This window comes from Pteropus alecto, unplaced genomic scaffold, assembly GCF_000325575.1.
Source record: "Pteropus alecto unplaced genomic scaffold, ASM32557v1 scaffold23, whole genome shotgun sequence".
Lineage (NCBI taxonomy): Eukaryota > Metazoa > Chordata > Mammalia > Chiroptera > Pteropodidae > Pteropus > Pteropus alecto.
In genome coordinates this window covers 6105900-6121507 of record NW_006435837.1, presented here as the reverse complement: position 1 = coordinate 6121507, position 15608 = coordinate 6105900, and the positions used below count along the sequence as shown (strand labels likewise).

The window sequence follows — 15608 nt, the reverse complement described above, 5'->3', positions numbered from 1 at the left end:
TGCAATCATTGCTTCGGTTCTTAAAGAAAAAAGAATGGCTCTAAAAACTTCATTTTTTTTTACCTAAATGAAAGGCTATTTGTTTACCGCGAACTTTAACACGAATACTAAAATCTGGTGTTCATACTCTAAAATTCAACCTTTACCTCAGTTTCATGGAGACTCAAAATCCCTTCTGTACAAGACATGACCCCACACCCAGGAACATAGCAAATCTCTCTGCACATGCGCACATGCTGATGATGTTCCCCCAGTTCTGAGGAAGGATACTTTGTTTTGGTGCATTATCAGAGAGTCTCGAGGTTGGTGATATTTTTTTATCGCTATTGTTCCTGCTGTTGAATTATTAATTATGATTTAAATTCACCAACATCGATTTAATTTGGGAAGGGTTTTTTAGCTAACTCTGCAGTGGATGGTGAATCGCTTTGCAGCCATGACAGTTGGGGCCCATAGCATTCCAATCAATGGACATTTAAGTGTATATCCATTGAATTTTATGATTCCCTACCGCCATCTTGGTATCTCTGCCGATACTGAGAGGGAATTGTAATTAGACAAGGCTGTGTGTTTGAGACACACTAATCTCCCCACCAATACTAAAGAGCACATATGTGGTGATTTCTTACATCAAAGTTTTTGCACATGTTTAATTTGGAAATCTCATGCTATATAAGTCAGAAAGGCCCAAGCAGGTTCAGAGAGAAAGTATACTAGAGGTACAAGGTCACTTTGATTCTTACCAAAATACTAAGGCCACAGACACCTATAGTTAGTTACCTGGTGGCTGAGCTGGGCTTGGAAGTCAAAGTTTGTGACTGAGGCTCACTTGTGTGTCCCACACTGGAGCTTGAATCTTGGAGCTGAGTTGAACTGTGATGTCTTGCCAACGTAAATAATTGCTCAGCTGGTAGAAACCTCAGGGGCAGATAATTCTATGTCCAAAAAAGAAAAAAAAAAAAAGACTTAGCAAGTTCAAATCCATTCTACCATATAAATTAGATAATTTCACAGTGTAGGATAAGAAACGCTGCTTCCCATGGCCTGTCGGTGACTAGGCAGTCTTTTGCAGCACTATCTTTTATTTTTTGGAGCAAAATATCTTTTACTGAGCACTCACGGAATCATAATCCCATCTTCCAAAGAGTTATCTCCAAAAACATAATCAGCTGAAGGAAATTGATCTCTTTGCATGAATTAATTTTGCAGACAATTTTTCACGAACACCTCCATTGAAAGCTAGCACTAAATGAGATACACTTACACTTGTAACCACAATTCATCTTGGTTAGTGGGCATTTTTGCCCTCTGGGAGGGAATTTTAATCTTCTGCAGGTGCAAAGCCACTTGAGAATGAGGAGGTATGTCAAAATGTCAACAAAGAAAAAAAAATGAAGAGAATAAAAGAAACCAATTTAAACTAATACAAAAACAGAGGGACAATGAGAAGCGCTGGGATAAGTTGCCATTTGCAGGAAATTCAGGGAGGCTCTACCTCCGTGATTAACTCTATGCATTATCCCCTGACCTATGACCTCTTTGCCCTCCTACTTATTAATTTCTTTGCTCATTGTTCTGATATCTCCTTACAGAAATCAGGAATCCCACCAAACAAGCAAACTTACTAGGAAGATCTAGAAACCAGGTTGTTAAATTCAGAAATGCTCCCCTGTCAACTGATAAATAGCTGCTCCCTCCCACATTGACCTGACCACCCCAGGTTTAGACAGCCCCAAACATGTTGCCTGGGCACTCGGTGCCCACTGGTTTTCCAGCTAGCCCACCACAACTGCCACATGCCCACTGTTGTGTCCTCCCAAGCAGAGAAGGCTGTCTTTAGCTGCGAAGATGTTACCTCAGTCAACAGTATTGGCATCCAGTGCACAAATGCTCAGTGTCCATCTGATCCTCAAGGCTGTGGCCCACATTTCCAGGCTCATACTCCTTTGGATTTTGTCCTTGCACTTGGGGGAACTACATTCTCTGCAAAGTACCAACAAGGTTATTAGATATTTTGAACACCACCCCCGATTGAAACCATCTCACTACTTTATTTGCTACAAAACCATTCTGTCTGTTTTCCTCAAGCAAACACACACCCTCATTCCCTCATCCCTACATGAAAAGTCTACATGAACTTTCTGCAATGGCCGTTTTAACAGAAGAATCTGAAATTGCTTCTAATCTCCCCGAGGTTCTCCTCATGCCTGCATTTCAAATTAGATGAACTTGAACATGTGTCCCCAACAAAAAAAAAAAAAGGAAAAAGAAAAGATGCATATTATAATTTTAGTTGTCACTGATACCGCAATAAAGCTGAAAGATATATGTACATTTACAATGAGGGGGGAAAAGGTACATGAGCAATTTGGTTCTCTGAGTTCTCTTATTCCCTCCCCATCCCCCACTGGCTGCAATGCTGTGAAGAAAAAGTCCATTTTATTAAATATATTAATAGAGGAAAGTGGAATGGCATAAACAATAAACCATCAGATATTTAATTAAGACCAAGCTGGTTTTATTAAAGATAGTGTGCCACACAGATTTAAGTAATTATATGTTTATGGAATCCTTTCACCTCTCTCCATAATTTCCTCTCAGGTTGGGTATTATTGGCTGTCACAGACTATGGCTAAATATTATAATCTTTCCCCACCCGATTTTCCCTTTAAGCTATTTCATTTTTAAAGTCTGATTTCACAGACTGCAAGGTGTTTCAAGAACAGACTGGTTGGGAAGTTATAGAGTCTATTCTTTTCAGAGATTCTTTTCTTAAAAGTTTAACATTAATATCTTGTTTAACAAAGTTAAGATAAAATTAAATATCTCTATTCTAGAGCAATACAAGGATCAGGGATGGGTTCTTTTCTGATCATCTCCATCTTCTTTTACATCGCTTTAGATCGATGTTTTAATTTAGCCTTGTTTCTATGTCCATATTAATATTTTTATAGTTATTTCACAGTATCAATATTTTAGATTTGTCCATCTGTTTATACATTTTTTTAATCATCACTCCTTCTTGCATCTTACTCCGTTCTGGATTCAATTTACCTCTTACTGAATTATATACCTCATAGCTTTTTCAGTGAAAGCGTATGAATAGCAGATTTAACTTCCGTTTCTCTGAAAATCTCTTTCTTTGACCCTCATTCTTCACTGATAGCTTAGTTGAGCATAACACTCCGAATTAATCACAGTTTTATTTCAACATGACAAAGATTCCACTGTACTCTGGCTTCCTTTGTTGCAGCTGAGACATCTGCTATCAGTTTGTCTTTCTTTCATGGGTAATCTGTTTGTTTTTTCCTCTCTGGTTCCTTTCAAGCTTTTATTTCATTTGCCATTTGACCACTATGTGTCCTTTTATGGATTTGTTTTTTTAGTTATTTTACCCAGATTCAATTCTGCAAATTTTTTGGCCATTATCTCTGCATACTTATTTTCTACATTCTCTCTCTCTTATCCATTTCTACTTCTGGAACTTCCCCTAGGTATGTATTTTAGAAGTCTTCATTTCCTTTTCCATCTCTTTTAACCCTTATTTCATATTTTCTATCTCTAACTCTCTGTGCTACTTTTTAGGGAATTTATTCGGATCTATATTCTAGTTTACTGTTTTGCTCTTGAGCAGTATCTAATATGCTGTTAAAGTTGTCCATTAAGACTTTAATTTCAACAAATATATATTTCAATTCTATAAGTTCTATATATTTTTTAATTTGCCTAGTTATCATATGTAGTGACTTATTTGCTTGTGTTTTCAATTATTTCATTATGTCTTAGATCATTTTAAAGATATTTTATGTTTATCTAATAATTCTGGGGTTCTAGTTATGTTGTTTGTTGTATCTGCTAAGTTTTGCTCTTAATGGATTTCTACTATTGTTTGTTTGTTTTATTTTGAATTATGAGCTCATGTTCAGTGGAATTTTATCTGTGAGAATTATACATTGCTTGAGTTGAAGGTATGGTCCTCTAAAGAGTGTTTGTCAGGAACCCCAAGATATTATCAGCCTGGATCACATTTCTTGTCTATGTCTTGAGTTGGGGATTCTCTTTTTACATAGGTAATATAAATTCAAGGACCAAATTACAAGAAGACATGCCCCTAGTTATAAGTTCTCAAGAGAATTTGTTTCCTCAAAAGAGACAAAAGCAAGATAGACAAATACTGTTGCCCTGTGACAGTTGATAATGACACATTATCTTTTGTTAAAACTTTCATTGAGTTTATCAAGGCTTCCAGGTTTATAATTGTTTGGTTCCATCTCTCTACTTTTAATAGACCCAAGGCCTCCTTTCCTGTTCCAACATGGTCTTTAAAACTCAATTTCCATGGTCAGTGGGACTGGCAACCTCACCCCACCCTCCTTCACCTTCCAGAGACCATCCAAACCTTCAAATTTCTGTTTGTCAGTCTTGGGTTGAGGAATGGGTTTGTTTCTCTTTATTTTTGTCCCCAAGGATTTCTTTTACATTCTTGTGAACTTGGCTATATATTTAAATTAAACTTAGTTATATATCATCCAGTATTTCTTGTTGTTTTGAACTGGGAGTGTTGTCTCATTGACTAATTTGCCATAGTGTCATAAGTAGGTTTTTATGCTCGTAAGTCATAATTGGGTCTCAATTATAATATTTGTCTGAGGAATAAAACAAAATTTACTTATATAGGGTTTGGTTCAAACAATATCTCTCTACCCTCAAAAGAGATTTGCATCTAAGGGAAAGTCAAGAGTAGGTACTAGATTGTACATTTGGTCAATTATATGAGAGATTAGCAATCCGAAAAATTTATTGAACCACCACATTAATCTGATACAACTATAACTTCAGTTCTTCTGGTTATTTTAACTCAACATATAATATACTTTTAAAATGTAGTTTTTTGACACTAAAATATTACCATAACTATCTTTGAAAATAACATAAATTTTATTGCTGAGCAGTTTTTTATGTAGTACAACTCCCAAACTATTGTTTCTCCTAGACAGTAATTTTACAGTGACTTCTATTTGCTCTTCATCTACAATTAATAGGCAAAACTGTATTTCAGAAATAGTTTCTTGTTGCAACCATTGCCCAGAAATTTACTAAGTTCCTGACATTGTATTCAACGCAAGGTATAGGGATCAAGAAAGTCAAATAATCTCTGACCCCAGGAACACTGATATGTAATAATAACAAAAGCAGAAATAGTGATGGCCCAAAATAAAAACCTTTTTATACACTGAGTTTCAAACTAATTTGCTGCAATATTATTCCTATCCATATACATGTAGAAATGTTCCCTAAATTCTGTCTCCTGGTGCAAGGTCAGTTCATGGAGGCAGTAATCCTTATCTGTAGTCTTTGCATAAGATTTGAAGTTTGATGGTTTCCAAACTCTATGCTCAGAGGCAACAGTGACAAATTCAAATTAATGTTTAAACACTTGGGATTCTTTTCCCTTCTCTAAAAATATCAATAGTATTTTTTAATCACTACCATCTGTTGGGCAAACATTATGTGACAGGTATAATGTTAAAGGCATGTTGCCTCATCCTCACACAATCTTATGCTTAGATGTTCTTCCTTTTATACAGTTTGGAAAGGAGATCAGAAAGATTAACTACCTTGTCCCAATCACGATGATGCTTCAGATTTGTCTGACTCTTAACTATTCTGCCACGTTGGTCTGTGCTCCACCCCCATTCAGACATCTGACACCAATGCCAAGAGGAACAAAGATAGAAATTTGACCAGGATAAGGCTATCAGAAAAAAGATTCGGGCTTATTCTTAAAATTATTATTATTATTATTATTTTTGCAAATAAATGCTCTCATTCACTCAAAAAACATTCATTGAATACCAATTGTGTGCCTGACTTTCTTCTGGCAGTTGATTGATTATTAAATTAAAATTGAAATGGATCCTATTCACTGGATAACTTACCATTTTACTAAGGAGGATGAAAAGGAGGGAAAATGTAATTTAGAATATTCTCTTTAAGTACAGCAGGGAACTCAGTTTGAATCTAAATTTTGTTCACCACAGAAATTAGGTATATTTAAGTGGGTGGGAGGTAGATTAGCAGATCCTCAAGCATTTATGAAAATGTGCCTTTTAAAGAAACTCATTCTAAGGGAAGAGAATCATAAGGAATAATTTGGGCACTAGGACAATAGACATGGTCAAAGGAGGGAAGTCTTCAGACTGAGTTGGTGAAGCAATCCTAGAACCAAGGGTCTGAAGCAAAGGAGAAAGTAAAACCCATAAGAGCTGAACAACCAGGTGTCAACCATGGCAGTTCCATTCATGGGCAATTGCCCATGGATTTGGCAGCAAAAGGAGACTGGGCCTTCCCGGCAGACATCCCCCTGCGTGGGACTTGTGCAGCTTCAGGACAAACCTCAGCTCTGACCTCATCTTTGGAAACCACCAACGGTGAACCAGCTGCCATCTGAAGCACTAGCAGTATGAAGAGACTTTCCTGTAAAGCACTAGAGCAGATAGGAGATAAACGTGGGTCCCCCAAGGCGGCCAAGGGAGCCAGCTCCTGGAGCCTTCATGAGATACCTCCATGAGACTCCCAAGACCATCTGGAAGGAACCAGAAAAACCAGAGTTCCAACAGAGTGCTGGATGTGGAGGCTGAGCTTTAAGGGTGAGATTTAAGGGTGCGTTTATTTTCTGCCAATTTGTATTAAACAGATTTGTAATGTTGCAGTGTGAGAAGATCTGACTTTACGTGTGAAATAATTCTTCTATATACTTTTTTTTAATTTAAGAATCTCATTAAAAAAAAGAATCTCATAATTCCATAGCTGCATGACCAAGTGAATTTCATATTGAGTTTATCCTATTGTCAGATGGCGCAGCCACATAAGCTATTAACCAGAAATAATATTCTTATTAGAAAATTTACCTGAACGATATGGGTTTTGGATTACACAAGGTGAATGAGTTTTGTCACTGTTGTTTGACTTTTTCAAATTCCAGGCTGGTATGGCAGGGTTGCTTGGGTTATATAAACAGCAGAGACAGAGGTTCATGAGTCAGATATATCCATTCCAGTCAATGAAAAAAGTGCCTTTTCTTTTCATTCTAATAAATTAATATCTCATTTTCTTACACCATGGCATTTTCTCAGAAGACTCCTGAAAATGAATTAAGTAGGGATTGCATTTTTAAGCTAGCTCCTGCAGAGATTTATCACCTAAGTAACCATTATACTGATGTGGCTGTAATATTTTTATTTTTCAATTCACTGGTGATTACATCAATCTATTTTTCATCTCTCTACAGGCTTCATTTTGTCCGCTTACTCAGAAGTCACCAATGGCCGTAAGCAGCTCATGAGTCTTTTGTAAAGATGGTCTTCTGAAATAAAGAGATGGTGTGTGCTATTATGGATTTTTGTTTTTATCGCAAAGGTAACTATAGTCCTTGAGATAAGCAGGCGCTGATAGCAAGTTCTGTTTGATTTTTGAAAAAGGCTTTGGGATTATGTTAGTAATCATGGGATATAAAGAGTCAGACCTGCACTATGCACTGTGATAATCATTAACTTCATTGGCTATTGACCACTTTCGGGGAGCTAGTCTGTGTTGAGATGTAAAACATACACTGGACTTCAAAGATTTAATATGAAAAAAATGTAAAAGTTCTCATTAATAACATTTTATGTTCATTAAACATTGAAATAATAATAATAGCTTAGATCTATTGGGTTAAGTAAAATATAGTACTAAAATTGATTTCACCTGCTTTTTAAAATTTTTTTTAATGAGACCGATAGAAAATTTAAAGATATACGTAGCTCACATTATATTTCTCTTTGACAGCACCGAGTTAGATGTTGCCATTGTACCCCCATCATTGTTTTTTTTTCTCCACCTTTATATAGAGGGCATGCTGGGGCTGGGAAATTTATCACTTTTCCATTGGTGGAGGTCCGGATATCTCCAAATATTTCTGAATATTCACGGGGAGCGTGTATATGCTTCATGCTTTTATCCCCCTCAGAACATAGTACCTTTTTCCATCTCCCCCCATCTCTAGTTTCAGCCCCTTATGAACTCACGCTCCTAGATTCACAAAAAAATTCTTACACACCAAAAAGAAAAATTGTTTTTCATGGACACATGTCTTTCCTTAAGGAGACAGATTTCTAAGAAGTAATTTAGTTCTCCATCTTCTCAACCTCTCTCACCAGACTCAGCTCTGGGCTATTCACTTGCTTAACCAAAAATCGCCTCCAAATGTTTTCCCCAAGATAAATTCTGCACCCCACCCCATAAGATGTGAAAAGGGCTGCCTGCCAAAGCTAAAGAAGCTCCCCTCATTCTTGGCTTCTCCCACTACATAGGCTTGTTAACACCTCGGTGGGCAGGATCTGGACGCCGTGAGACGTGCTGTAAACATGTGTGTTTACCATGACTGGGGTTTGCTTGTGCAAGCCTTTTTGCTTACTTACATGCATTTTGCAACATCTGTCTATATTCAAATAGCTGGTTGTGAACCGTTAGCTTTGATGAAATACCCACGCGTTTAGCTCTTCTGTGGGCCAGGCATTGTGTTAGGACAGAGAGATGTTGGAGACCTGGGGACAGGCTTTGTCCCTTCCTCCCTCTCTGGGTACTTCTGCCCAAATGAGCTTCCACTGAGCTGCACAGACTATGGATATGCCTGGGGTGGAGTGGCCATTGAAGGACGACACCAGAACCCCCTCAGCTGGCACCTAAGCAGGGGCAGGGAGGTGTCTCTAGGCAGGTAGATCAGCAATGTGGATGGCCCCATGTCACCCTGTGGTTACAAGGAGAAGAGGACCAGGACAATGAGGAGCTTCAGTGATGACTTTTTAAACATTCGATAACACATATTAATGTAAACATTTTTTCACTAACTTAAATTTTTTCCTCAGAAATGGCTGTTTCCAGGTTTGAGGCAGGAAAGAGATAAGACATCATGCTGAGTCAGAAAGCAAGGAAGGTTTCAAGGATGAACAGGCAGGGTCCACAGGACACAGAAATTAGCTCCTATGGTCTGAAGTCATAAACATGTGAAAATTAAGAATAATGGACTCTGGTTCCACTCAAGATGGAGTAAGGGTCTACGGCCATGCTACCCTGAACACGCCCGATCCTGTCTGATCTCGGAAGCTAAGCAAGGTCAGGCGTGGTTAGTACTTGGATGAGAGACCACCTAGGAAGATCAGGTGCTGTAGGCGTAAAAAATAAAAAATAAAAAATAAGGAATTGTAAGCTGACAAGGTCCTTGCAATCTGTGTGTAAGGACACTCTAGTCCATCACTCCCCCTGATTATAACAAAAAAAAACCTTAGATAAAATACATAAAGCGACCACCAGAAGACTCTGAAAGGTGGATGAATTTGCTTTCTTTCGCTGCCAAAACAAATGATCACCAACTTAGTGGTTTAAAACAACACAAATATATTATCTTAGAGTTCTACAGGTCGGAAAACGAAAATGGGTCTGCAGAGCTGGGTTCTGTCTGCAGGCTCTAGAGGAGAATCTATTTCCTGCCCTTTCCAGCTTTGGAAGACTCCCGCATCCCTTAGCCTGTGGTTCTTCCGTCACATCACTCTGACCTCTGTTTCTGTCCTCACATCTCCTCTGATTAAGACTCTCCTGCTACCCTCTCATACGGGCCCTTGTGATTTCATTGGCCCCAGCCAGACAATCCAGGATCATCTCTCCATTGCAAGGTCATTAACTTAATCAGGTTTACAAAGTCTCTTTGCCACGAAGGTAACATTTTCACAGGTTCTGGGAATTTGAACATGGACATCTTTGCAGGGGGTGGAAGGGGGTATCATTCTGCCTACTACATTGGATAAAGAGCAGGGGGACTGGATAAGGAATCCAGGTCTGAAGGGATGACCTGGAAGTGAATTCCTAGGTTTTTCTATTTTTTTTTCCCCCTTCTGTAAATCCTAGCTGGAGCTCTGGGGTAGCCTGCACCCCAGAAATGAGAGAGGGCGCCGACAGAGGAAGCTCTAAGAATAGCTTGTTCTCTCCAGCCATGGATGTGGCTGGGGTGGAGGGTGCAGGGCAGACCCACAGGACTGAGCACGTGAAACTTTCCATACTCTGTGTCAGGTCAGAACCAGCAATGAAACGACATCGGGAAATCTGCAAATTTCTGAACAGAAATGCTTCGTTTAGGAGTCTGGAATTGTATCAAGCAAAAATAATATTGACCAATAGAGAGCACCATTGAGTCCCATAGCACTGGTTTTAGAAGGCCAACATAAATTGCTGAAATATCAGGAATGCATACAGACTGAATTCTAAGAAGGCTCTTGGGAGATTAAAACCAGGAAAGAAAAGGAAAAGACACTTCAGGCTGAAAACAAGGGTCAATCATTAAAAATGCAGAAAAAAAAGAATGTGACTCATGAATTTCAAATATAGACAGAATATGAATATTTAACAATTATACTAAGATAAAATAGAATTAGGCAGTTCCTGGATGAGATGGTAAAAACAGAATCCCCTCAGTTAAAGCCTTTTACCTATTTCCTTCAAATTTTTCAAGAAAAATTTTCAAGTCACCAACGACTATGCAATTTCAGGTCCCTTTCACATAGTCATAAATCAAGCCAGAGGATATTCCAAAAACCATTTAAACCCAATTATGTGTTCCAGGAAAGAACAATACTTAGCTGACTCAAAAAAAAAAATTTTTTTTAAGGCATTTTGAAAGAACTCCTAACACCTCCTCAGTTCCACTTTCTGACACTCAACCCGTCTCAGAGTTGTCACCTGTGGCCCCTTAGCACCTAGGAGGCCAGAGAGAAAGGGGCACAGACCCCAGCCAATGTCGCAACCTGGGCAGCCCTAAATTCTCCTCCTGATTTCTAGTCCCTTATTCCCAGAGTTGTGCTCCTGGGTCAGGCTGTGATGTTCGACTGTACCACCTATGATGCGTCCCAAGTCCCCCTAGATGCGAAGGTTAGATCCTCCATCACTTCCTACAAGGAACCCACTCACCCTGAGCATTCTGTGAGTTTTAATATAACGTTTTCAAGGTTGAAGAGCTTGCAGGGAGAGGTCAGACGTGAGAGCACAAGGGCCTCTCTCATCTCCCCACTCTCTTCTTCTCTCTCCTCTGTACTTTGTGTGATTGTCTCCTCTTTATCCTAACTGGATGATCGCCCCACTCTCTAGCTCCAAATTTTAATTTATTCATGAAGATTAGTCTCTCTCTCTCTCTCTCTCTCTCAGTATCAAGATGTCTCCATGACTACCACAAATCGACAAGACTTCCAAACAACTATAGCGTTCTTGTAAAGAGGAACTTTGATGCTTGAAATTATCTCTGTCTTAGTCCATCTCGCTAGGCAGGATCATTTCCTAGAACGCTAATGTCCCCTGCTACTGTTCTCTCAATGCTTCGCTAAAGTTCTTGAGAGAGAGAGTAACTTATGTAAAAGACCATCCGGTTTCTACATACTGAAGTCCAGTCTCTCCCACTGATATACTTTATGTCTTCTTCCATTTCCTATTACTTTTCTTGCCCATACCTCAGGTGGGGTTCCCCTGAGAAGCAAGTGCTGAGACAGGGATTTGAATGCAAGGAGCTAATTTGGGAGGGGATCCTAGGAAGCTCAAGTAGGGGAGTAGGAACATGAAACAGAATTGGGGAGGAAGCCAATATGAAATGTACTCAGTATCACTCAGAGCAAACGGGGCTTCATCCTGCTGAGGCTCTTGGGGAGATGACGTTCAACAGGCCTCTCAAGAGATGGGTCAAGAGAGAAGGAAACAGGTATTTGGCCATCAATCAACTGCATCCATCACTGGTTGAGGGTAGCTCCCAGGGGCTTTCAGGCCCTGCCACTTCTGGCCTGCTTTGCACAGGGCTGAAGCACAAGCTTGCTCCTGCAGCCAGAGAAAGCCCTCAGGCAGAGCTGCAAGTGCATTTGGTAAGAGGTCATGGCATGGCTGGGCACTGGGATGACGAGTGCCTCTAGGGGTGCGAGCGGCACAATAACTTCATCTGTTATGATGAATATCCTAGACCTCTTCAGCCTGTACTGTTCTGCACTAGTCCAGGTGGTGCTATTTCTATACGGCATAAGATAACTAACTTGCACCCAATCACCCAACATGGTTGACTTGGCTTCTTTCGTTCTCTGGGAACAGTTTCGGAGAGACTCTTATAACATAGTGAACATCAACTGAGAAAGCAAAGTATAAACGTGTCAGGGAAATGCAAGTGATGTGTATCACTACTTGATGACGTGGTGGATGACATTTAGTTCCAATGGTTCTTCCCACCATTTTGACAGCTTACTTACTCTAATGAAATTTATCATTTTCAATCTGGGCTTACAAATTCCCATTGATCAGCAGTAAAGGAAAAATCTATTATCAGGAAAAGAAATGTCTATAAATGTGATATTGGATTCAGATACCTTGGCTTTGGGCAGAGCGAGAATTTCCAGTAATGCAGTATGATTTATTTAACTTTGTCATAAAGTATTCGACTCAAAACATGATTTAGTCTTATCTGATTATGTATAAATATTGGATCGAGAAATGATGATTTCCTCCAAGTAAAATTAACTAAGTGTGCAAATGTCTTTTGCAACTGGAGCCCGAAGAGATATGTCTTTTTTGTTCTGCCATTCTTTCAGCAACCCCCAACCAGTGTCCTTATATTCCAGTATAAAGCAGTGGTATAAACCAGAATGGGAGATGTCTAGGAGACAGAGGTGGGGCACCTTTGTGGCCCCACCCAGCTCCTCCCATCATGTTCCCAATTTCTATTTCCCTTTTGTCTCATGTCTCAAAATTCCTATGACAGCTAGATCTCTGTATATAATGAACTAATTCAAGGCATAAATAGTTTGAAAAGAGCTTAATGCTTTACAATTCCCCCAAGATATTTTGTATTTTAAAAAGCAGTATGCTATTAATGGTGGAATCTTAGACGATGTGTTGATAAAGTTGCGGAAATATTTTTTTTTTTTTGCAGGAAGACTTTTAGCAGCATTGCTCAAAATTTTCTCTTTGGGTCACCACCTTTTCCATCTTGTGATATCAGTCTTAGAGGGGTTCCAATAAAAATATCATGAGACAACTGAATGAATCGTCTATGTGAATAAGGGATGGGTTAGAATGCAATACACTTCTCTGCAGAATGATCTCTTTTAAGTTTGATTTCTATGGAGTTCTATTTGTTTATCCCGTGGTGGTTCCACAGAAAAACACATAGAAAAGAAATCCTGAAAAATAATTGAATCGTAATTGTGTATGCAGAGGAGCCTCCAATAGAAAATAAGAGTTCATGGAGCAGAATTCAACCTCAGAAAAGTAATTCCCCAGAGACTATCCAATCCATCATATGCCATGTAAGGCATACTGTTGGTTGTCTCCTAATACCCATTCTCTTCCTCTTATAACTCCTGATTTTCAGCTGGGCACATGGTCACCAGATAAAGACCACATTTCCCAGCCTCCTGTGTAGCTAGGCAGACCAAGTTCTAGCCAATGAGCTGTAAATGTGATCTCATCATGTGATCTTATCTGAGGACCTTACTTAAAAGTAAGAGCTCACCTTTTCTTTCCCCCTTCCCCTTGACTCCCATCTACCCTTCCTTCATCCTACTGCTTAACATACTGATGTGATGTCTCTAGCTCCATCTTGGACCATTAGGATGAAGGTCATACCCCAGGATGGCAGAGGGGAGAGCTAGAAGTAGCCTGGGCCTCTGAGGACTTCAGGAGCAGAATCACCACACGAGTCATGGAAGATTTAACTTCAGACTTCAAACTTCTATTGAGCATTTCTGTTAGAGTTGAACTAATCTCAGGTGATACAACACCCTTTTATTTTTTTTTTTTTAATCTAAAAATTTGACTCAATTTCTCATAGGAAAGAAGGACGTATATATCATGCAGGCACATTCACAAGTTGGAGAGCTAATTTTATCACATATGTCAATACTCCAGTGTTATCAAGATGGTTTTTTAACATTCTTCTCTCTTGTTATTTCATTATGATCGCTGATGCCTAGATAATTGGAGCATCGGAGGAAAGCGACAAGAATATAGCCAATGTAATAACTCGTTAATTAAAAAATGATAATAAAGAGTAGTCAGAAGCAGGAGTTTAATCCTGGTTTTAGCTGCATATTATTAGGCAGAATTCTTTTGAAGCTGGGGAAAACAAGAGGCCTAAGAGGCACTAGAAACATCTGTAATCCCCTGTACCCTATGAATGAACAATTAAATGAATCCTGGAACATCCGATGACCTTTTGTATTCCAACATAAATTATAACTTTAAGGCTGAAATAAGACCCAAGGTTTTTTTCATGAAGCAAATAACATGGTTATGTATGTTTTCGGAAGGAAAAAAGACCTCAAAATGACTTTTTGAGATTGCATTTTGTGGAAATCATCTAACAGCGGCCGACCTGCAGAGCTCTACAATCCGAAGGCTGATCATGCAATGTCAGATCTTTCTAGACAGTTACATCCTGGAAAGTCAAGATATGACTTTGAATAATGACAAATGTGAGGGAATGACACTATTCTTCATTTGATAGAAATATCATTTTGGTATAAAAAGGCCAATTTAGAAAAAAATAACTCCACAAACTTAACTAGCAGGACACTGGTTGTTCTCTAACAAGATGAGTTAAAATAGATGTCTACTACTTTCTGTTGACACATCATTTTGCAAACCCTCTGCCAAATCTTGCTGTGATTTTGTTTCACACGTTAATAAAAAACCTGATCCTCCTAGACCCTGGGTAATTTCCCCAAAATAGTGTTCTCAATGTTGGCTGCACATTAGAATCACTAGGGAGCTTTAAAAAAGACCCAGGCTTAGAGGAGGGAGTTTGGGGGCTGGGAGAATAGGGTGAAGGGTTAAAGAAGTACAAATTAGTAGTTGATAGTTGGTCACGGGGATGGGGAGCACGGCACAGGGAATGCAGTCAGCATTAATATGATGGATAGGTGGAGGGCCAGGGGAGGGAGGGAGCAATTGGGGGAACTGTTTTATGAACTATATAGGTGTCTAACCAATGTACTGTACACTAGAAGTTCATTTAAATAAATAAATTTAAAAAAAAAGACCCAGGCCCAGGCCCAACCCCAGACCAACTAAGAACTCGTTGCCAGTTGGGCTGAGGCACTAGCATGCTCCATATCACCCCAGGTGATTCTAATGCTCAGCCTGGGTTGACACCTACTGCCACAAAGGAGCCCCACTCCACTTGTGGGACTCAAGTCAACTCACATCTTGCTTGAATTAAAATATACTGCAAATTAACCCTGTCATCCCTTCCCCCAAACATACCATGTCTAGATTTTCCCCTCACATTCTCATGCTTGCTTCATTTTAGATAAAGGGATCAGGAAAAATAATTTTCCAAAATAGTTCCCTTTCACAGTTTTGCAGTTTTTGGTTTGACCACAGTCTTCTCTAAATAAAACCAGATTTGTTTTTTAGCAAGAGAGAGGAGAGATTAAGACAAAGTAAAGGAGCAGCTTGACTCTTGACCCAGACTGGAGACAGAATAAATTAACACTCTCCCTCCCCGTCACCTCAACGTCCATCTGCAAGCACCCTCTGCCTCAGGT

At 39.3% G+C, this 15608-nt stretch overlaps 1 pseudogene; it reads left to right on the top strand.

The window, feature by feature from the left end:
- Positions 1 to 9096: 9096 nt before the first annotated feature.
- Positions 9097 to 9215, top strand: LOC112479593 (annotated as a pseudogene).
- Positions 9216 to 15608: the final 6393 nt, after the last annotated feature.